Below are 22,607 nucleotides of genomic sequence, written 5' to 3'. Positions count from 1 at the left end.
TTTAAGCATCTTTGGGAACAATGTGATGGAGGTAGCGAACTGTGTGATACAGCCGTAAGGTCCACAGTTCCATTTTTGTTATTTTCACATTAATGACACCAAAATAAATAGAATAAGGGAAGTGGGATTTAGGGCACTGGGTTTTCAGCGGGACCACGGACTATCTCTGACTTTGGAGGCTAATACTTTGTTTTTTGGCTTTGCCATCCTATCAATAATAGAAAAAATTGCTCTGGTGACATGTAAAGTAAAATGCAATGCTAAATTTTTATCATCATTTCTAATAACAGTCATACAAAGTTTAACGGGCAGTCATGTCTACAGATCTGAACTCAGTGAAGTTTTATATGCCTTTGCATGTCCCTACCACAGGAGAGCACATTTCTTCCTATGTCTTCTAAGACTATTTAACCTAAAGAAAAAATAACCAGGGCAGGGGTTGTTGAATTACTAAAGACTTAGCTTTTCCTCTGGGGAGAGGAGTATTCAAAATGTATGTTCCATTGGCTTTTGTTGTAGTTATGTGCTTCCATGGGAAAGTAAACCTGGCCTTGGTTTTTAAGGCTTTGAGACTCAAGGCTTTGATGAACGTGAATGTTATATTTTGTGATCAAAATGTTTTGTAAGTTCTGTCCCATGAAAGAAAAAGAAAAACTGCTGAGGCTCTAAATGGAAGCTGTTTAGTCTCTTATCCAGTAGAGTTTGTGGCACTCACAATAGTGTTCCCCCGTTAGGACAGATTTAATATTCTGTAACGCGCTGATACGTTCCAGTTCGGTTCAGTTCTGTAGATTAGGTTAGAGCTACGAGCCTATCCTTATTATTGTAATTCCTGGATTTTAATGTCCATGTTACATGTTGGAAGTCATTCTAACACTCGGTCGCTGCGATATGGAATGGCCAGCACTCAGAGCAGCAAAGCACAGCAAAAGAGTAATTTATTTAAAAAAATCAGAAATAGCAAACACAATTTAAGTCCAGTTATTTAGACCTTTTCCCTGGAGAGCAAACAGAAGTGTAAATAGGAATGAGGGTCACTGTGTGTCTGTGTGAGGGAAAAGTCTGAAGACCAGGGGACTGTCTGGAGCCGTCTGTATTGGTTGGTTGGTTGGTTGGTTTGTTGGCCTTTTGTGACACCCTGTTGTCCTAATTTCCCCCCCTAATGTTTAATGGCATCCTCACAGGAATCCCTCCTATAAATGGATATCCAATTAGAAGGCTTGAAAAATTTTAGAGACAGGTACGTATGATTTGTGCACATTTCTCTTCATCAAAAATGAAGTCTACTTTATTGGCAGTAAGTAGAAATATATCCTTCGTTTGTGGAGCATCACATGGCCCCAAGAATACGCAAAATGTTTTCTTGTAACACAGCACCAGGCATTCTCCTGAGTTGCTTTTTCCTAACGTGTTGCATTTTTTCCCATGCATTTCTGTTGCGACACGTTGGATTCTGTGCATCGTTCCAAGGGCATCTTTTTCCTTCTGGCACAGCACATTAATCCTTTTCAGATATTGTGTTTACCTTTTCAATGATTGATTCAGACGTTCCCTTCCCAAATCTAACTTCATTCCATTTGATTTCGCAGGTCCCCCATGTCTGATCCAGCCCCACACGTCTAATGTGCTGTCTCCTTGCTTTAGAATCCAAACACATGCTTGTTTACTCATATACCTCCCTCGTCCTGTCACGTTGCATCTCCCCCTGAGATGTGGTATCTTTACCGCAATCCTTATCTAATAAGCCCTGCCCAGTTTTCTATGTCCTATGAAATAGCACCCTTTTAGGGCACCTTCTCTTGTCGTAGAAGTTCTTATTTCTTGGTCCTTTCTTTGAAACATTACTGATAGGGATTCACGAGTACCAATTGGTAGTTTAGAATAGCCACGGAGATGTCAAGTGTAGTGCAGGGAGTACAGTCAATCATAGTCTCATCCTTACGTGTGGTGTCTGACGAGTACAGATTTCTGCGCACGACCACTTAGGAAGTTACGCAATGTCGAACCACGGGGGCGTGCCCCTGGAACATACAGCATGGCATGCCGACTGTAATTAAAAAATAAAACATTGCCATTTAACTTTTTCTACCTTTTCACACATGAATGGGTTTGTTGTGGAAACATGCATGTTATGCATAATAGATTCTTTCCTGTAAATGTTTTCTGCTGGGAATGGTATGTTGGACTTTTTATGACTTGAAAAGCCTACTTTCTTTTTATAAAACGGGTGATGAGATTAAGGCCTTCCCCCTAGCCCTCCAAAAAAACCCCAAAAACCCCAGCCACTCATAGACACAGGTAATATGGTGCTTACCAGAGGGGAAGGGAGGTGGGAGGAGGAAGAAGAAGGTAAAGGGGCATAAGTGGTGATAGGAAGAGACTTGACTTTGGGTGGTAAGCAGGCCATATAATAATACAGATGATATGTCATTGAATTGTGCACTTGAAACCTATGGAATTTTATTAACCAATAGCACTCCAAGAAAGTTAATGAAAATTTAAAAAGTCACTTTCCACATTATGTACAACTTCAAGAAAAGATTAGTTGATATTTTAATGGGATATGCTGTATTCTTTGGTTCCGTGTGGCTTTCTGTGTCTCAGGCTCCATTCAGATCCCAGGGAGGGGCCCCTGCCGTCTTCCTAAGAGTACGAATGATAGTTTCCCAGGTGGATATTAGTGTTTCATGAATATTTTACAAAGGAAAAGTGTAGGGCTTGAATGATAATTTAGGTATCTTGATGAATTTCTCCTGTGTAATTAAAGAAAGAGAGTTTGAAATATTGGACTTCAAAGAAAAACAGGAGAGAGACTGAGCACATATGTAAACACTTCCTAATTGCAATAAAGTGGGTCACAAAAATACCCTCATTTGAATGAGGTAAGCACATGCATTGTTCTTCATTTTGCAAATAAGGCCACTGTCTCATTTTCTGCATCTTCAGTAAAGATTTGCTCTGTCCTTTCTGCTAAAAGTGAAAGACATAAAAATGCCCTATTTCTGAAAGCGTGCATGCTTCAACATGCAAGGTTTTTTCATTTAGAACTCACTTTTTCATGAAATTACTATGATGAGATCTACAGTGGTCAGTGTCTGAGACCAGTTCACACACAGAACTCCACAGCAGTTGCTTGAATATAACACACTTGTGTTTAAAAGACATAAAGTGAACAGTCCTGCTGAGGTGGTAAGAAGGATCCCCAAAATTGAAAACGGGCTATTTTTAGCACCCTGGTTACCAAGGGAAGTAGGTTCCACGGGAGCTGAAGTCAGCAGACTCAGCTGCAGGGAAAGTCCTCCCCTCCCTACTGTTTACATGTGCCCGGCTCCGTCAGCCAGCCGCCTCCGAGGTCAGCTGGTATGACAGACACCATATGGCCTTCGGAGCCTCTTCCCTCTGTTGTCCTTTGCAAACCAAAATAGCTGTCCCCTGAATCAGAGGAAAAACAGAAGCCAGAGGGAAAGCTTTGCCAATCCCAACGGTGACTTCTGCACTGCGAGCTCTGAGGGGGACGATGGCTGTGTCGTGTTTGTCATTCTGTCTCCAGAGACAAGGCATGTTCCTGGCACATAGTAGGTGATGGATGAGTCAATCAATATGCATCGAGGCACTATTAGTAAACTTTCAAGGGCTTGGTGAATGGTGGCCTCAGGTTCCTTTTCATTTGGTATTATAGTCATTATAGACAGAATTAAATAGTGTTTTCAGAAAGGGCCTTTTTTGTATTACATCCTGTTTTTGGAATACACAGAATTTCTCTTTGTGACCCACTGTAGGGTTGACTTTTATAACCATTGTGTAGGCACTTGGGATTAAAATAAAATAAAATAAAATAATTAAAATATTTTTGTTTCAGGAGTATGTGGTTAAATATAATAATAGCATCAGATAAAGCATAGTAATTATTTGATTGAATCTCTTTTTCTCAGATATTTTTATGTATGTAGTTTATCAGACCAAGAATGGTGTGTTCAAATTGCTTCTCTTGGCTTTTTCTTGCACGGCCAACAATCATTGCTGGGTAGATGTAGCAGTGCGTGCGTGCTACATTTTTGTGATTATAAACTCTATCAGCAAAGCCAGCCTTCTCAATGACATATAGTCAAATGTGTGCTGAATTCTACTTGGAATATTATTGATATCGCATTCCTGTTTCCAGTCACCGGATCTCAGTCAATACTGTCTATTGATTACCCAGATGATACAATAGAAGGGAATTGCGTGTCGCTTTCCTCTTCCTTTCCCCTCCTTCCCTCCGAACCATCACCGCAACAAAACACACAGAAGGAAGATTTCTTTTCCTGTATTTAGTCTTCTTCTCCACATGTTGTCCCTCAAGAATTGTATGTTTTCAGTTCGATTTGAAATATGTGTTTTAAATTATACATGGCCCTTGGTAAAACAACTTTTGTCACCGTTATCCGAATCTAGACCGTGTGTTTAATTAAATCTGTATTTGGCCCTGGCTGGTGTAGCTCAGTGGATTGAGCGCGGGCCTGCGAACCAGACGATCGCGGTTCGATTCCCGGTCAGGGCACATGCCTGGGTTGCAGGCCGGTTCCCTGCAGGCTAACTCCCAGCAGGGGATGCACGAAAGGCAACCATACATGGATGTTTCTCTCCCTCTCTCCTTCCCCTCTAAAGATAAATAAATAAATAAATAAAATCTTAAAAAAAAATCTGTGCTTGCTTCAGTTTCGTGTCATGATGTGTTTACGCACTCATATCTTAAGAAAAAAAATCTTACCTCTCTTACAGTGTTTTCTTGCTTAAATTTCCTTTCATGTATTATGTATTTTAGACTGACTTTCTCTCCCCTGTATGTATGAGGGGTGAGAGATTTGCCTGAGTGTAGAAGCTCTGGTCACCCTCTGTTCTCTCCCCAACACTGTTGCCTTCTGGCAGCTGATATTGTAGGAGAGAAATCGGAGATAACTTGATTTCCTTTTGGATTCAAGGTGGCGCATTTCTTCTGCCTGGCAGTTCGGAGCCATCTTCATTTCTGAAATTCCATAACCTTTCCGCAGAACATTTCTGTTGTGGTTCACTTTCATTAATTCTAGAGCATCTGCCCTTTACGAATGCACAGTACACTCATATAACTTACCTGCAGTTTACAAACCAAGTACCTGTCAGACCTGAATCAGGCTCTGGGAGTATCCTATTTCTGTATTCGTCTTCCCTCGCTTACTCCACTTGTCCTTGATCTGAAAGCGTATTCCAATGTAGTAAGAGGCCTAAATTGTGCTTAACTTAGAAGTGGTTATTAAAAGCTCTAGTCGTATCACTAATATTTTTGAAGGAAGCCCAGGAAGGGTGTTTTTGTTTGGGGAAAGTGACTCCGAGAGAGCACATTCGTGTCTCAGAAGGTCATGCCACCCAAGTCTAGTAAGTGGGCGCCGTAGGTGAAGAACCATAGAGCGTTACACCCTCAGTCAGCCTCTTCTCTGCAGGGAGATGGGCCAAGATCAGTGGTGCCACATGTAGGAGGAAGACCACACCAGGGACAGGCCCAACAGTTGGTTTGGGCACCATCAGCCCAAACCAGCAAGTGATACTAACATCTTGAGAGCAGAAGAGGACAATGACAGCTGTCACAAAAGAGCCCAGAGGGCTCTGCTCCACAGGACACAGGTGGGAGACTGCTGGGGAGCTGGTAAAACTACATGTTATCACAGAGTTAAAGCCTAATCCTACTGGCTTGTAACTAGTGGCAGCCCTGCAACCTCCGACCCCCCTAGTCAGTATGGCCTGACTTGTAGGCGACACCTTTTCTTTGCCTTTCTCCCCTTTTATCACATCCTGTCACTTATTCTCATATCCATTCATTCATTCATTCATTCTGTCTGTGTATCCATCTACTTCCCTCTCTTGCTCTTTTCTCTGGATACTTATCCAAGGGGCGTCCTTGAAGATGAGAAACTCAGTCAGAGAGCCCGGAACTCTGTAACCCAGGCACCCCACGAGCATGTGTCCTGTCGTCCTAAAACAAAACACAGATCATCATTAAGCACGAAACCCTCAGGTCTTGAAAGTGTCACAATAAATGCAAGGTCGTTTTCCATAGCCCACGGACATGCTTTGGGTTGCTGACTGGCCCGCTCCCACACTCCTCTGCATTCATATCATTAGCGTGAGCAGAGGGCTTCCTCTCCGAGTTTCTGATAGCTTTAAACCCCACAATTCTCTGCCTTTCTCACAGTCGTACTATGTAAGAGCACCTATTGTAGTGTGGATAAATTAAAACATCTTATCATGGAATGCAAATAAAGTCTCTTATCAGTTTAATATCAGATGTGACAAAAAATCCTCACAGCTGACAAAGAATTATCTTTGTAGAAGAATTCTTACATTGAAATAAACTCATAGTCAATAAAGAAGATCCCAAGAGGCAGTCCGTGTAGAGATTGACATCCAATTCAGCCCATCAGTTGCTGATGGATACAAAGGAGATATGTAATTGTGCGGTAATGTTCTCAGTGTGGCATTTTTGGAATGTTAGTTGCCATGTGTAGCATCTAATCCAGAACTCAAAGCATATTAGTGTTTCAAGACATCTTAGTGGTCATTCAATCTGACTTCACTATTTTTCAAGTGGAGAAACTGAGGCTCTGAGAAGACAGTGGCACCGCCCTAAACACTGAGCTGGTTAGTGGTGGAAACAACCCTAAAAGCCATTTTTAGGGACTCTAAATGCCAACTTCTCCCCTACTTTTTCAAGTTTGCTTCTGTGACCCACACCTCACTGCTTAGATATGTAAATATGTACTAAAGGACTTTGATATCACCTGAACTGCTCTGATCTCAGAGTATCCTGTCAAAGTAATAAGTTGTTGCTGATGACTCTCTAATATAGGTCACAAAATAACTTGTAGCATGGAAGGTAAAATGGGTGGAAATCTGTGCAGTCAGCATGCGCATAGTCAACGATCTAAAGTTTCTTTATCTTTGTATCTTATATCCTGTGCTTAGAACAGAGCACACCAAACCGCTGTCCTTGATCTTACAACTAGTAGATATCAGTCTGAGGTCTCAATTCGGTTATTTCTAAGCCACATGAGCCACATGAGTGTGTGACATCATGCCACATCGGTCACTTTCGAGTGCGGTTGCACTGTACAGCAATCCAAGGACAAGCTGAATCAGAGTCTCGGAAGGGACGTCCTGAACACCGATATTTAAAGGCTTCTGGCTTTGATAAGTTCGTGAACCTTTCTGCTAATAATGATGTGTCATAGTACTTATGAATTGCTTTAGCCCAGAAGTTACTTCTTATCACAATGCTTAGAAATACAGATGGATGAAAATGCATTTGTGATCATAGAGTAAAAATTAGAGAAAGAAAAATGCATTAATTGTAGATGTTTTCTAATTTCTTCATGCAGTGGAATTTGGACTCCCTTTCTTTGGCCCATACTTAATTTGTAAGATAAGAATGAGAACACTTATCTATAAAATAAGAATGAGAATTAAAGTAGCCATGAGATTCATTGTGCACATAGCAAATACTCGATGACAACGATGCCAACAACGATGGTGACGAGGGTCGTCATGTGTAGTCATAACCGTTTAGCCTCAAGAAGTTTAATAACTTCCCCATAGTCATACACATAGTTCAGGCTACAACAATTCGCCATATGCACATCTTAGTCTAAAATTACCACCACCGGTTACAGCTTATTTAGTGAAAAGTTACCAATAGTTTAAGGCTAATGGAATGGCAGAGAAGTGCGAAATATGAATGAATGTCTTTGCTTACATACAAAGCAGCTTAAAATTAAATGGGTTCATGTATTTCAACATTGTCGAAGAAAAAGTTAAAGGCGGGGGTGGTCAGGTTGGACCTTAAAGCTCTTAAGTAAATAAAAAGAACAGAGATGGGGCCAGAAAGGTGGTGTTTTGCAGGTGTGACTGAGTGACGGTCCTTGAAATTCAGGGTGAATCATTTGAATTTCAGCCTTCAGATGCAATTTTTTGAATACGGGTGCTCTTATAATGCAATCGTGTGAGGGCTTATCACACTTCAGTTGAAAGTAATTTACAGCTGTTTCTATTGAGAGTTTGTCATGTACGGCAGCCTTTGAACAATATGAAATACTGTCCCATCACTACAGTAGCTATACCGAATGACTCTTCTGTGCAGGATCCCATAAATTACTTTAATGGAGGACTAATTTTCTCTTGTAAGTTTGCGATTCTGTGGCTAATCTTCCTGGAACATATGTTCCCAGACACTCAAGACAGCATTCTGATTTCCAGTGCAGGATAATAACAGAGATAGACTTCAAGGGAGCGACTTCCTTGTGCGAATGGACCCCTCAGGAAAATGCTGCAAACCTCCAGAGTTAATTTGTTAATTGGGAGACTGAGCCTTCATCCCTGCAGGATGGGTGCCTCCTCTGGCCGCATCCTACGAGCCGAGGAGATAAGAAGCATCCTGTAGCTGTTCTCCTTACTCATTCTGGGCGTTGGTTCTCGATGCAGGAGCAGATGTCAGCAGTCCAGTCGGACTTTATCCCAAAGACCGCTGAGATAAGTAAAGGAGGAACAAAGCTTTTCCCCTGCGGGGGAGCGCGTGTACCCCTGTCTGTGCTACCTATATAGGTAGCGCGCGTGGCTCTAGTATTTCAAGAAACCATCCAGTGTGTGCGTTTTACCACTGCTTTGGCCCATTGTCAGAACAGGCAGCATCTGGTACTGGTTGCAGAATCCTTCAGCAAGGGACGGCGAAGCAGGGCTCCCAAAAAAGAAAGAGTGATTTTTCCTGCTCCACCTTTCAAACATGTTTTGTCCATACATATGTGATGAGGGCCCGAAGGGCCTATAAAGCATCCCAAAGCCTCTTGTAAGTCACAACAAAAAGAAAAACAGTGTTTTAAACAAAGTCCTGCTGCGGATAGCCGTGGGAAATGACACCGATCGCTTTCAAAAAATACTTTTTTCTAGTCTTTTCCGTTCTAAACAGATATTTTTCATTTTCATTAAGAATGTGGAAAATGTCACTTATTTTTTTTAAAGCATTTCCTAAAAGGTCATGCTCAATGAAGTAAGCCCCCAGGATAAATTTTACCAGGTAGGAAAAAAACATAAAAAATATAAAACATAAAAACAACAAAATTTGAATGACTTCAACCGTGTGAATCAATCACAGCGGCAGACGTTTAATCAAGTCCATTACATGTATGATGTGTATTGATTATTCTTTTTAGTCATCAGGGATTTTCTTGGATGCATTCCAAATACAGCTTTATCTCCAGAATCTGGTATTCAGAAAACTTGTGACTCAAGTCTTTGAGTCTGCCCCCAAAATATTTTGCAGCTCCCTTTTACAGCTGTTTGCTAAATGAGAAACCCGACCAGATCTCGATCTGTTCTTGTCCTAAACTAGAAACTTTTAAAATCCGGGCCAATCGTCGATTTTCATTGGTAGAGCTTTATCTATGTACAAATAATAACAGAAGTTACATGTGTGCTCTTCAAGTTATTTTCATTTGAAGTTGGTGATCCTTCATCCTTTGAAGGGACTTACAAATATCCTTGCAGATATCACAAAATGCTGTCTCTTCTGAGTCAAGGGTCACTACGAGGGATAGAAAAATTCAACAGGAAAAGAACTGCTGAGCGAAGAATCAGAAGACCTCAATTTTAGTCTCAAATCCGCTGCCTGCCACAACCCCAACCCGGGGTTTGCATGTGTAAAATTATATTCCACAGGCGTTGGAGAATTTAAATCCCACCCTTTGAATGGGATTTGTTTTCTCAACCCCACTTAAGGGGGGTTGATAATTATGCTCCAATGCAAAATGCAACAAAAGGAATTGTCCAGGAGTCTTGTTTCATCCTTCTCTAAAGCAGATGCCGCCCAAGGTACTAGCGTCTCCAAACTTGGGGGGAGGGAACTTCCTTTGCTGGTGACCAACCTTACGTATGTGTGCAGTCAATTCTAGAAACAGGGGCTGCATTTCTAAGGATGTCTTGATTTCTGTTTGAAAACAGAGTTTGCACTAAAAACATTGAATCAGGTATAGGATTTTGTGGCGATGAACTCAAGAACAGAAGGAAGTAAATTCTGCAGAGAGCATGGTGCCCAAACACTCAGAAAGAAAACGAGGAGGGGAGAAACGGCGCAGGCACCGAAGGAACACGGGGGACATAAACCACCGTGTGACCGGCAGTCTCAGATTGCTTTCATTCCTGCGGAACACTTCCCCTCAGTGGCTTTTTTACAACTTTCAATTAACCCGCCCCCTCTGCTTGCCATTTCTCTTTTTTATTACCAGTGATATTTTAAAAAGATACTACATTACAGATTCTGGCACGGTTAGAAGAGATCTTTTGTTACCATCTTCGGTGTGCTGCTGATTTAACATTTTGAGGTGTGCGGTACTCACTAAACTAAAAACGGTTGTGTGTCAGGATTCAAGGCCAGAACAGCCAGAGGCTATGACCAGCCAGCCAGCTACGGGAGGCAGGGTTTGCCACCCTGCCGGTGGAGAGCCATCTGACGCTTTGCCCCGGAGCCTGGCTTTCTGCCTGTGACCTGGCCCCTGGAATAATGCCAGCGTTTACACAGGATTTGTGCTTACCACGTCGTTTTTCTTTCTATGAGATCTTCCTCCCCTATACTTCCAGTGACACAAATCTTTAAATTCAGACTTACATAACAATACAGATTAAGGACAAATATTTTATTTCCTGGTTTTCAAAAACCTTTTATTGCATGTTTTTCATAAAGAGGAAAAGCTGATGTACGTGGCCTGAGGACCCTCTTCATGACCCTTGTTCCTTAGTGACCTGTGAGTCTCTCACCGCATAAAAGATCCATTGGTTCGTGGCTACCAGCCAGCTCCTCCAGACCACAGTTAATTTACCAAGTGAGCTCTCTCCGTCTCGATGTTTTTGTGAAGTCTGGCTTTTGCTTTCCCAACCTCTAGAACTCCGGTAGAATGAGAGAAGTCTGCAGGTAACTGTAGAAAGAGTATGATGACATCACTACATTGGAATACACAGTGAGTAATGCCGCGGCTGAGGTTACAGTGCTTAACCTTTAAAGTCATTTGACAAAGAATAACCCATAGTGGTGGTCAAATTAAAATGAATATTTAGAAATAATGATTCCTGGCATTATTCTTTTTTTTTTTTTCTGGAGTGAAATGGAATGATTAGAGACACCTAGGTAGCTATTAGTTTATGTCTAGTAAGCTAGTGGCGCTATAGCAAACACAACTCCTGACATACATACACTTACAGCTACAAGGAAAAGCAGAAAGAAACGTGGAACAACAAGCGTCACGTGGACATTTTGAGTGGACAGATTATCTGTCGCTTAGAAGATGCCAGACACCCTATCAACGCCATTATTTAAGGGGAGTTTAAGCCTCGGGGGAGACGAGACTGTCGATGGTTAGAGAGCAGGTGAGGAGTATGACTTCAGGAGGGACCCAGCCAAGACATGATTGTATGTGGCTTGTCTAGGGCTTTACAAACAGTTCAGTCCAGATGACATTCATCAGTGGCAGAAAACCTATTTTCATGTAACATGAAACGCACACGTGTATATTCACATAGCGATCTGTGCGTGCAAAGGCGTGCGGGAAGAGCTAAAGAGTTTTTGTGTGTTCTTGTGCCATTACTGGAGATTTCTCAATGACTCTGTCCACGCCTAGTGTTCTGGAAGACTTCCTTTAATTTTCCCTAATGATAGTTTACTTCTACTCTCTCGTGAGAGTCAAAGCTGTGGGGCATTATCTCCGAAATCCTGAGTGATGTTGTTTTATGGGATTTTTCACCAGTGGCTTTCTTTCATTTTTTTTTTTTTTTCTGTAGTCAGTACTCTCTTCTTTGGCAGGTGGTTTCTTCTGGTTGGCTAAGAAAAAAAATTCTCCCCTGGGGTAAAAAGAAAATACTTTCACTATTAAATGAGACCTCCCGTATTCTCTCTAGTGTAGGTGGCAACAAACTATTTTTAAAATAATGTAAATGCCAGAATAGTATAAAAATCAGAAAACAGTCGTTCTTAAATGCATACGTTTTATTCCTTGTTGCAAATGATATCACAAAAGAGAGCCAAAGAAATTATGTGTCGGAACTGTTACCTTACTACGCATGTCTGTTTGCACTGATTAAAATTTGCCATGCCTTTTCATCAAATAAACACAAAAGCTTCCTATAAAGATTGGCAGGTAGTTAAACTGACCTTAGGAGGCAGGTATGTAATGGCTGAACCTTTTTTAAAATTAAGCAGGACATTGTGATTGGAATTTAAATTTAACATGCTACACTGGGAGCCTTAGCTTTCAAAGTGCCCGTAGTCATTTTTTTTTATAATTCTATTTTAAGAATGCTCTCATAGCTTACAGGTTTAATTACAGCCTCACTAATTTGTTTCCAGATATATTAGGCTTAAGATTTAAGTATAATGTGAATACAATATTTGATCCCTGTTCTTCGAAATACTTATCTGCTTTCATTTTTTTTTTTTGGAGGGGGAAGCTCTTTTCCAGTCTGACAGTATGTTGCCTTTATTTCTTTCTTTAGCATTAAAATTGCATACCAATGAAATATTCTTTCAAGGTTTAAAAATATGCCTCTAGCTAGTAGTGAATTTCTGAGTTTTTTCTAGCATCCCTACACTCTTGGCTTACCGTTTGGAAATATACCCCCCTGAGGTATAATTTGGAAATAGAAGAAAGAGCAATGAAATGCCCGGGGCAGTTTTCCATGAAATGTCAGTTTGAAGCTGAAGATTTGGGAAATGTTCCTGACTTTAAAAGAACTGTGGAACTGGAGAGCATTATGCTAAGGGAAATAAACCAGGCGGTGAGGGACAAATACCATATGAGCTCACCTTCAACTGGCACATCATTAACAAAAGAAAAAAGCAAACAAAATATCACCAGAGTCATTGAAATTAAGAACAACCTAACAATAACCAGAGGGAAAGGGAGGGGACAGTGGGGAGAAGGGTTTTCAGGAACCACTATAAAGGACACAGGGACAAAACCAAGGGGGAGGAGGGAAGCAAGGGAGGGAGGTGGGTTTGGAGGGGGTGGGGGAGGGGTGGGGAGAAAATACAGACAACTGCAATTGAACAACAATAAAATATTTTTGAAAAACAAACAAATGAAAAAAAAAAAGAATCGCAGCCAATGGAGAGATATATGACTTCCACTGCTGAGCAATTTAAAATTGAACAACCTACTTCCTTTATTAGAAAATGGGAAGCCTCAGTTCCCCCAGAAGAGAGTATTTTAAATTCTGCGTGTCCCCTGGGGCTTGTGCTGGCCATTCGTTTCCTTGGGAGTTGCTGGGGAAATGACAATCTCTTTAGCCGTAGCCTTAACTTTATATTCCTGACTCACATTGCCTCCCATCTACACGAGGTCCACCAGCTACACCAGAACACGCGCCTATGTTTTCTGCCTTCAATGTTGCACGAGAAATATGAAATCCCACATCGCCTGTCTCCGTCGTGGGGGGAAACCTCACCATATTGCCGGGATTATATTCCATTTGATGGTGTCATGGGTGGGAACCTTCATTAACGCCAACAAAACATGAACCTGGTCCAGAACATCCCTTTGTTGGTTTTCAAAGTTGTCTTCTGTGTTCATCACGCTACTTGGGGCCATTTCTCTGGCACTGGATGTGACTTTGAAGATAGTGTTTCAGTGAGGAACTTGTTTCATGACAGCGATTTCCTTTGATTTTTCCGGCAGTGCGCAGTTAAGGGCCAGAGGCATCTCTATTCCTTCAAAAATGGTTACATCATACTGTGCTGTCTTCCCCCAATCTCAACCCTGATGTACTCACTTGCGTAACCAAATGTATCATCTCTCACATATCCGTGCTTTTTAAATTTTTAAAATTTATTTAAAAAATGTATTGACTTCATTGGGGTGATACTTGTTGATAAAATTATATAGGTTGAAGTGCACGGTTCTATAACACATCGTCTGAGCACTGTATTGTGCATTCACACCAAAGTCATGTCTCTTCCACCACCGTGGATCCCCTTTGTCTTTTTTATCTGTGTCTTTTCTACCTCCCCTCACTGCCCCTTTTCTCCGGGAATCCTCATACTGTTGTCTGGGTCCATGAGTTGTGGTTTGTGGCTGTTGTTTGCTTTAAAGAATAATATGCTAAGGGAAATAAGTCAGCCAGAAAAAGGCAGATGCCGTACGATCTCCCTTGTGTGTGGAACCTAATGCCCCAAATAAACTGACACACAATATAGACACAGAGGCGTGGATACGTGCAACAGACTGACAGCTGTCAGAGGGGAGGCGAGTCGGGGAGCTGGGTGAAAAATGTGAAGGGATTAAGCAAAATAAATGAATAAATACAAAGTAAAACCTCATCGTACTTCTTGATTCCTGCCAAAGACCACTTCATTTCTCGGTAGCTCATTCTCCGAGAATGATTATTGTAACTGTACGTTCTCCTTAAGATCCATCTAATGAGCAAGTAGTATCTCTTAATTTTTCCTTTAAAACATACCTAGAAATTGTCTCTTTTCCCTGCTGTGTGTTGGGGACACATAATGTATCAGAAATGAACTCCAGCAGATGGGTCAAGATCTGCCTGGACGTATCAACCTGAAATTCTAGATGGGAATCGATCACCTAAGATTAATCCTAATGCACTATTCCGTGATCTCAGAGACCAATCCCTGGGAGGCAGACCGAGGGGTTGAGCAGCACGAATGGGCCTGTAGAGGGGGTAGAACAGAGAAACAGAAGCAAAACTGCCAGGGTGGGACAGGAGAACACATGGAGAGAGGAGGCGACAAGGGGAAAAGATGCGGACCAAGCATGGGAGGCATTGCTACCACTCACCGAAAAGGAAAAATAAGATGATGGTCACATCAGTTAAATAATTAGGGCTAGAGTTGTATCGCTGTGCAAACCTGTGGGGCATACCATCCTGTTTTGTCCTTTCTTTTTTTTTTAATTCATTTAATTATTTTTCAAGTACAGTTTTCTGTCTATTACTTCCATCCCATCCCACCCCCCTCCCCGTGCTCCCTCCCATTTCCACCCTTCTTAGTTGTTGGCCATGTGTCTTTTATATTTGTTCCTCTAAATCCCTCCCCTATTTCCCCCGAAATTCCTTCCCCTCTCCCCTCTGGTCACTGTCCCCCTGTTCTCTATTTCAGTGTCTTTGGTTGTATTTTGCTTGCTTGTTTGTTTTGCTGTTTAGCTTCCTGTCTTGGGTGTGTGTACAAGTATTGGAGTTCCACAAATTTACGGTTTCCCTAAGAATACATTTTCGGTTTGAAAATACTTGACCACCTTTTAAGGGGGTACCCACCTCCATTCTGTGCACCAGTTCATGAATTAGCGAAAGAAAGAGATTGGAAGAGCTGATGGAGGTGTGAAAGCTGATGGAACCTAAATGTGAGAGTGTAATTCATCTCCTCCTACGTCATGACGCGAATTAGACAAAACTTCTCACTGCTTTTTCCCCTCCTTAAAAGCTCGTGAATGGAAAGTTTTATATTTCTCTTCCTGTGCTTGGGGAAAAAGACTCCCTTCCACCCCCTCCCCTTGCCCACCCCATTAGCAGTGACAAGCTAAGGTAAGGTAGTTTATTCCTCAGAAATCAGCCTGTGCAGTCCGAAAACCAGCTCTAAAGATAGTTCACTGTGTGAATAGTAGCTTTTGGTAATTTCAAGAAATGGAATCCTTCCAAAATGTCCACCGTGATTGCCCTGTTCTTTTTCCAAGACCATTATTCCCTAAAATGTACACATACAGGGGTGGGAAAAAGTAGGTTTACAGTTGTGAGTACGTGAAACAGTTTATACTTGCTTTGTTATTTATTCATTATTGTATTATTTCCCACATGAACAGCCATAAAACTACGTTGCCCACCCCTGTATGGATGCCCTCTTCTGTTCTTTGTGTTTCTGGAGATGGGCAGACTCAGTCACTCATCCAAATGGTAGTGACCATGGCCTCAGAGTGGAACTAAACAGTAGGCAGGAATAACAGTAAATCCTTTGGTAGCCTGAACAATTTGGGTAAAAAAACATTTTAGCAGGAACAGACCCTGAGTGGCTGAAACCCAAAGGGAGGTTTCAGGATGTTACTCAGGAGGAGCCCTCATCAAATTCGTATTTCTGCAAAATGGGGATTTCCACTATTTTAATTGGGCCCCATCTAAGACATTCACTGCTCATAGATGGAGGTACAAATCTCATTATATCAATAGACAGAATGCACAAATGCACAGATCATTTGTGTTAAAGGAAAAAAAAGCTAGTTTAAGGTGAAGGGGCGAAGCACACAGTCAGCATTGGACTGAACGTTGCAGGCAAGGGGAAGCAGTAGAGCGGAGAGCATGTTAGAAATAGTCACCAAAACTCCACCTAATGGGAACTCTGAGTAATTACATGAGGTGTGTCGGGATAATCGGAAAATTGTTTTAAGGATCCTTATGCCAAAAAGACACGTGGCATACAATTAATCTACTCACTCCATACAGACCTTACCTCCTTCGGCAAGATGACAATCAGTGGGGTTTTCTGGAATTGATTACAGTGGGAAAACAGCAGTAACACAGTGGAAGAGGACCTACAGGTCCTGGAAGGAGAATAATTCAAAACAAAGCAGAAAGGGTATTTTTTAATCCACACTGGTTGTACGACTATGTGTGTGTGTCTGTGTGTGTTAGATTTTTATTAAGGAAGAACTGAGGACTGATAGCTGATCTCAATTCAATCGCATTTGAAAGTTTTTTATAGTTTGTTTTCAGTTAACACTTTGTAAAATACGTATCCTTCTAGCCCTGATATTTTGGGGGTCACGGATTCGTTTGTCATCTTCATAAAATTCCAAGGTAAAGCCACATGCAGTGAAGTCACACCTTTGCACAGTCAGTTTTCTTTAGAGCAATTGAAGTCCAGTTGGCGATCTATTAGAGAACAAGATACACAAGAGCAAAGCTCCTTTGTGGCTTCCCTTGTGGGCTAGGGGAGACAGAGCTGGTGAGGGCTGGGTGTCTTGTTCATGTGGGGAAAGCGTTGTGTTTGCGCTGTGTGCTTCTCTGGGGTGGTTGGAAGGCCTTGCTAGTGGAGATGGTGTGCGGTTAGGCTACACGAAGCCATCCGTGGAACTGCCACAGGTACTTACGTATTTATGTGAAAAGACACCACTGATGATGGACAAGAATTACTTCCGGCTATTATGCATACCCCATATTATTCGATTTTAGCCAGGATTCTTTATAAAAAAATTTTCCTGATGATTACATTTTATTGGAAATTGGCTTTCCTATCAAAGATGAAACTAGGTAAGTCTTGAATGAGATCATCGGATTTAGTTGCAGAAAATATATTAATCTAGCTCAAATTTTAACTTTAAAAACTCAGTTTTGACTGAGTAATTCCATTCCTGGTAATCAAGCCCAACTTTAAAAAATCCAAAATATTAAAAAAACCTATGCCCCACCACAAGAGTTGTAGGCTGCGTATTCACAGTGGGCAGATATTTAAAATAGCCAACATATTTAACAGTGTAGAATGTACAAATCATTAAGTCTACTAGATGTAATACTATGTGGCTGTTAAAGTTACATTTATAAAATATTTATAATATACCATGAGATTCTGCTGTAATTTGAATATTATTATCATATAAAATTGCATGTTAAGAATGAACTATGAATACAGAACATGTACATTGTAATAACAGAAAGAAAACTCATCAACGTATTGACAGAACTGTCTCCAAATAGTGAGATTTCGAATTAGTTATTTTTTCTACTTTATACAAAGAACATATAGTCATATCGCAAAAATACAAAGTTCTCAACTATATTGCAAATTCTGATCTTTGATAGACTATGTGGCTGTGTTTGTGTGCTTTATGCAAAATGGTATTTTTCATCACATTTTCAAGCCTGATTTTTAAAAAACTCTCCAGCTTATTACAATAAGTTATGGTTTGTCAGATTCTTTTAAATTCAACACTTGAGTGCTGCACTTCAACTTCATGTATGAAATTAAATTTATTTAATAAATTATTTAGAGCATCACAGCATTAGTTTGAAATATTTTGATGTCACCTTACTGTCAATTCAAGGCACTCTTTGAGCTAAATAAAATATAGCTATGGGGAAACTTTCTATAAGATTTTGTTTTATGCGATAGCTTATCTATACCTCAAGGGAGAGCTGTATTGTCTATTCCAGGATCCACAGGTCAGACCATCCCTTGAAAAAATATGTTAAACTCTAAGTAGAAACTTAAATATAACTTTACTAGTGAGGTAGTAGGTCCTTTCATACCATTTCAGCGTGACAGAAATAGTCATTGCCTTTACTGACTTCTAGTGCTACAATTGTTCTTACACATAAAATCAGAGAAAAGATTATAGTGTCTTTTTGTAATACCTACCCTCGCAGTATGCACTCTCTGAGTGCTTCCATAGATTGCAGGTGTGGGTAGGTGTGCATTATATCTACTCCAGTGTCAACCGTTGCATGCCCATGTAGGTGTCCATGACTTACATGACCTGCCTATGGTCCCCAAGCCAGCGAAGGGACAGGTTGTCTTCCATACGTGGTCTCGCTCACACCAGCCTTTTGGTACTAGCAGCTCACCATGGTCAGGGATTGCGTAACTTAAAAAAATTCAGCTATTTTAACTAGATGGTTAAAATACATTAAATATTTTAGCTGTATCACACTATGTGTGAAAATAATTCAGAATTACATAACTTCAATTTTTTTACAACTGATTATTGTATCTGGCCAGTTTTGTCCCATTCTTCATAGCCTATCGTTAACATTTCAATATTCGAATCGTCACCATGCAATGAAATGGGTCATGCGCCCAACACCATAGTTTCAAATTGAACTAAGATATAAAAGAGGCATTAAAATCTACCTCTCCAGGAGAACATGAATGCCCCACGAGATGAAACAAAGCAACACAGGGATGCTCTGATCATACTCTGCCTTCTGGAGTTCCCCATAACAGGAAACTACGGAAATGATGGGAGTGGACATAGCGTACCAGTAAGATGTGGGTGCGTAGGCAAGTCTATGTAACGCTGCTTCTCTGTTTTTCTCTCTCAGTGTAAAGACATCTCAAGTCCCAGTCTCTCTTCCAGGGACATACTTAGCGTGGCTCCCTGACAGCGTGCGTTTCTCCCTCCCATCATATTTATTCCTGTTGAATTAAACAACAACGAGTCAGATGGTTCAGACAGAAACCAACGCAGTGAATCCCCATCAATCTTTAGCTAATTGACGGTGTTCCCTGGGGGTGGAGCCGTTCGTTAAACTGCTGAGCAGACCCACTGCAGATGAACAGACTTATGTCTTCTAAATGAAAGGCTGGTCCAGAAACTTTGGGGTGCTTGAGACTTACAGGGCTTTCGGGTGCACAATTGTCTACTATGCAGTGTCACCCCAACACATTCGATGTAAATAAAAATTTTAAAAAATAATCAAAGTAAAAAGATAATGTTTGAAACTAAAATAAGTCCATAGATTTTTAAAAATGTTTAACTAGGACATTGTTTTAGGAGAGTGGAAACTATTAATAACACCCCGTTACTGCTTTTTTTTTTCATTTCAAGAAAACTCAATGTATTACTATAGCAGTTTTGAAATGAACATGCCTTGGAAAAATGATATGAGAAATCAAGATATTGAAAGTATAGAATAAAAATGTATTTGGTTTCTAGGGGGAAAAATTAAACTCCTACACATCTTACCATGCCTTCTTCTCCCTATAGACTAAATTGCATCTCAGATCTCACTCTTGAGTATGTTCAAGTGTAGTGTGTATAAAACAATAATGAAATGCCTAACACAGCAACTTGCAGGATACTATTCAGTCAGAATCCATTAACAGAAGAACCCAATAATTTTAGATTATTTCTGTCTAATGTGGAGAATTGGAACTATTTCCATAGCATATGCTAAAAATTCAGTACTAGTAGATGCCAACTTATGTTTTAAGAATGTATTTATAAGAACGAAGGGTAATATTTGCATAGTATTACCAGTTCTCCCTTGCATTTAGCTAGAATGCAAAGGATGATGTCTGTGTCTTAGTTGTGGTTCAAAACCTCTTTGTTGGTGGTCTTTTGTTTGTTTGTTTTTTGTTCTGACCCATACGTATCAGTCCTGCTCTGCATCTTGTATTTTCTAAAGTTGAAACATGCATTGTGTCTGTATTTTCTAAAGTGGCAGCGTGCATTTTGTTTCTGTGATGACTTAGTTATTAATCCTGTGAGATCAACACTCTCCTGACGGAGCTCTTTGCCTTCATTGTCCTTTTCATTTACACATGTATTGTTACCTAAGAATCTTTGTAAGCGTAGGAGTTGAGTCTCTGTTGTCTGACTGTAGATCGTCTGACCCTTGGAGGATTAGTGAATGAAAGCTGCCGTCTTCCACAGTTTATTCAGGTAAAGAGGGGTCTTCTCAGGAGAGTCTGTTCCTGGGAAGCCCTGATGTTTTGTCCAAACATTCTTTCTTCTGTTGAGGCTGAGCTTTGCCTGGCCCTTCCAGGGTCCTTATTGGCTCAGTTGACAATTCATAACGGGTGCCATTTGCAGGCAGGACATGAACTGGATGAAAGAAGGTGAAGGGATTAACCAGAAAATGTACGTGCGTAACACATGGACACAGACGTCAGTGTGGTGATGGCCAGAGGGGAAGGGGGGTGGGCGTAGGTGAAGATGGGCAAAGGGCAAGGGGAATGGGGACAGAAAGAGACCTTGCTCGGGGCAATGGGTGCGCGATGCAGTGTGCAGATGAGGTTTTGTCGAATTGTATACTTGAAACCTGTATGAGGTTGCAAACCAGTGTCACCCCAATAGATTTAATTAAATAAATTAGTCAAAAAGCACGTGTGAATGACTCAGGGACGTGGACAATGAAGAGGGGACTGACTGGCCCTGGCTGGTGTAGCTTGGTGAATTGGGCACAGGCCTGCGAACCAGAGGATCGAGGTTTGATTCCCAGTCAAGGCACATGCCTGGGTTGCAAGCAGGTTCCCTGCAGGCCAACTCCCAGCAGGGGATGCACGAAAGGCAACCGTGCATTGATGTTTCTCTCCCTCTCTCTCCTTCCCCTCTAAAGACAAATAAATTAAAAATATTAAAAAATATTCTTAAAAAAGGGGACTGACTGTGGGAGCAGGGGGTAAGCTAGGTGGGGGGGGCAAAAGGGAAAACTGGGACAACGGTAATAGAATAAATAATAAAAAAGAAAACAGAAAAATTTAAAAAATAAAGTCAAGGAATGAAATTGGAAAAGGGGCAAATCCTGCTACCATTATTTAAAAAAATAAATAAACAGCGGTGTGTCCTGTAATGTCTGCTTAAGCATGAGTTGAGTTTTTCTGGGTTTTTGCTCCAAAAAACAAACTTACATTAAAAGTTAAAAATGTGATATTTTCTAGCCAACCAAAACCAACCAAAGACTAGATTCTGAAAGGAAATTCTCTGCCGGTGGTAAAGAAGCAATTTGCTGCTTTCCAATCTTTTTTTAAAAATATTTTATTTATTTATCTTTAGAGGGGGAGGGAAGGAGAGAGGGAGAGAAATATCCATGTATGGTTGCCTCTCATGCATCCCCTGCAGGGAATTGTCCTGCAACCCAGGCATGTGCCCTGACTGGGAATCGAACCACGATCTTCTGGTTTGCAGGTCCGCGCTCCATCCACTGAGCTACACCAGCCAGTCTTTAATATGGGGATTGGAAACCATCAACTCCTTATTTCATACACTGTCTTTAATATTTTACTGCTGCAAACAATGCTCGCTTTAAAGAAAGGGGAAAGAGATACAAGAAGCACTATCGTGTCGGCCGGTATCATGTATGATCTTGCCAATGCGAAGCTAACTGATCGTTCTGAAATGAATTCATCTATTTTCATTTCCACTGCACTGGACCAGCGATCTACTAGTTAGTCCCTCAGAGCCCCCCTCACCTTTTCCACGCTTCTTGGTGTGGCAGGAAGTTGCACATGGACTCAATGAATGGGGTCTCTTTCCCTCTCATGTCCGGCTGTGTTCAGTGTGGGAGCAGCTATTAAAAACCTGGAGGGGGAGAGGAGAGAGAAGTGGAGAATGTATTCCCCCAGCTCTCTTCCTAGAAGCTGTGTGGGCTGGTGGCCACGTCTTCTCCTAATTGAAGCTCACCCTGGCATTAAATGTCCTTCTCCTTCTAGCTCTTTGTCACACTGGGCTGTGCTTTTAGCCTTATCACCTTGTCCCTGGGGTCTAGTAAGGATGATAACTGCTTTCCCCTTTGGGGACCAGCCCCAGCACAGGGCAATCCTGCGGGTTCCCCTCTTTTGATTCCATTTTTATAAACAGTCCTTTTGCTAAACTCTCTACTTTGAAAGTTAGGATCCCGAGTAATTCACTGAATTCTTTTTTCTTTTTTGAATTTTAAAATTAGAAGTTAAATTTTTAATGCAAAATTACCCATCTCCCATTTCAACTTTATATAAAGGTTATATGTATTTCATTGCATGTAATGCATAATATCTTTGATAATATTTAGAGCTAATAGGTTGCCATAAAATAATCTGCGGTCGTAAAGCAATCTAATTCATAATATGGGCTCAGGCTATT

The sequence above is a fragment of the Sturnira hondurensis genome, unplaced genomic scaffold, assembly GCF_014824575.4.
Source record: "Sturnira hondurensis isolate 20B ecotype Veracruz unplaced genomic scaffold, ASM1482457v3 Scaffold0022464, whole genome shotgun sequence".
Classification (NCBI taxonomy): domain Eukaryota; kingdom Metazoa; phylum Chordata; class Mammalia; order Chiroptera; family Phyllostomidae; genus Sturnira; species Sturnira hondurensis.
The sequence above is the reverse complement of the archived record's forward strand: the minus strand, read 5'-3'. Positions refer to the sequence as shown.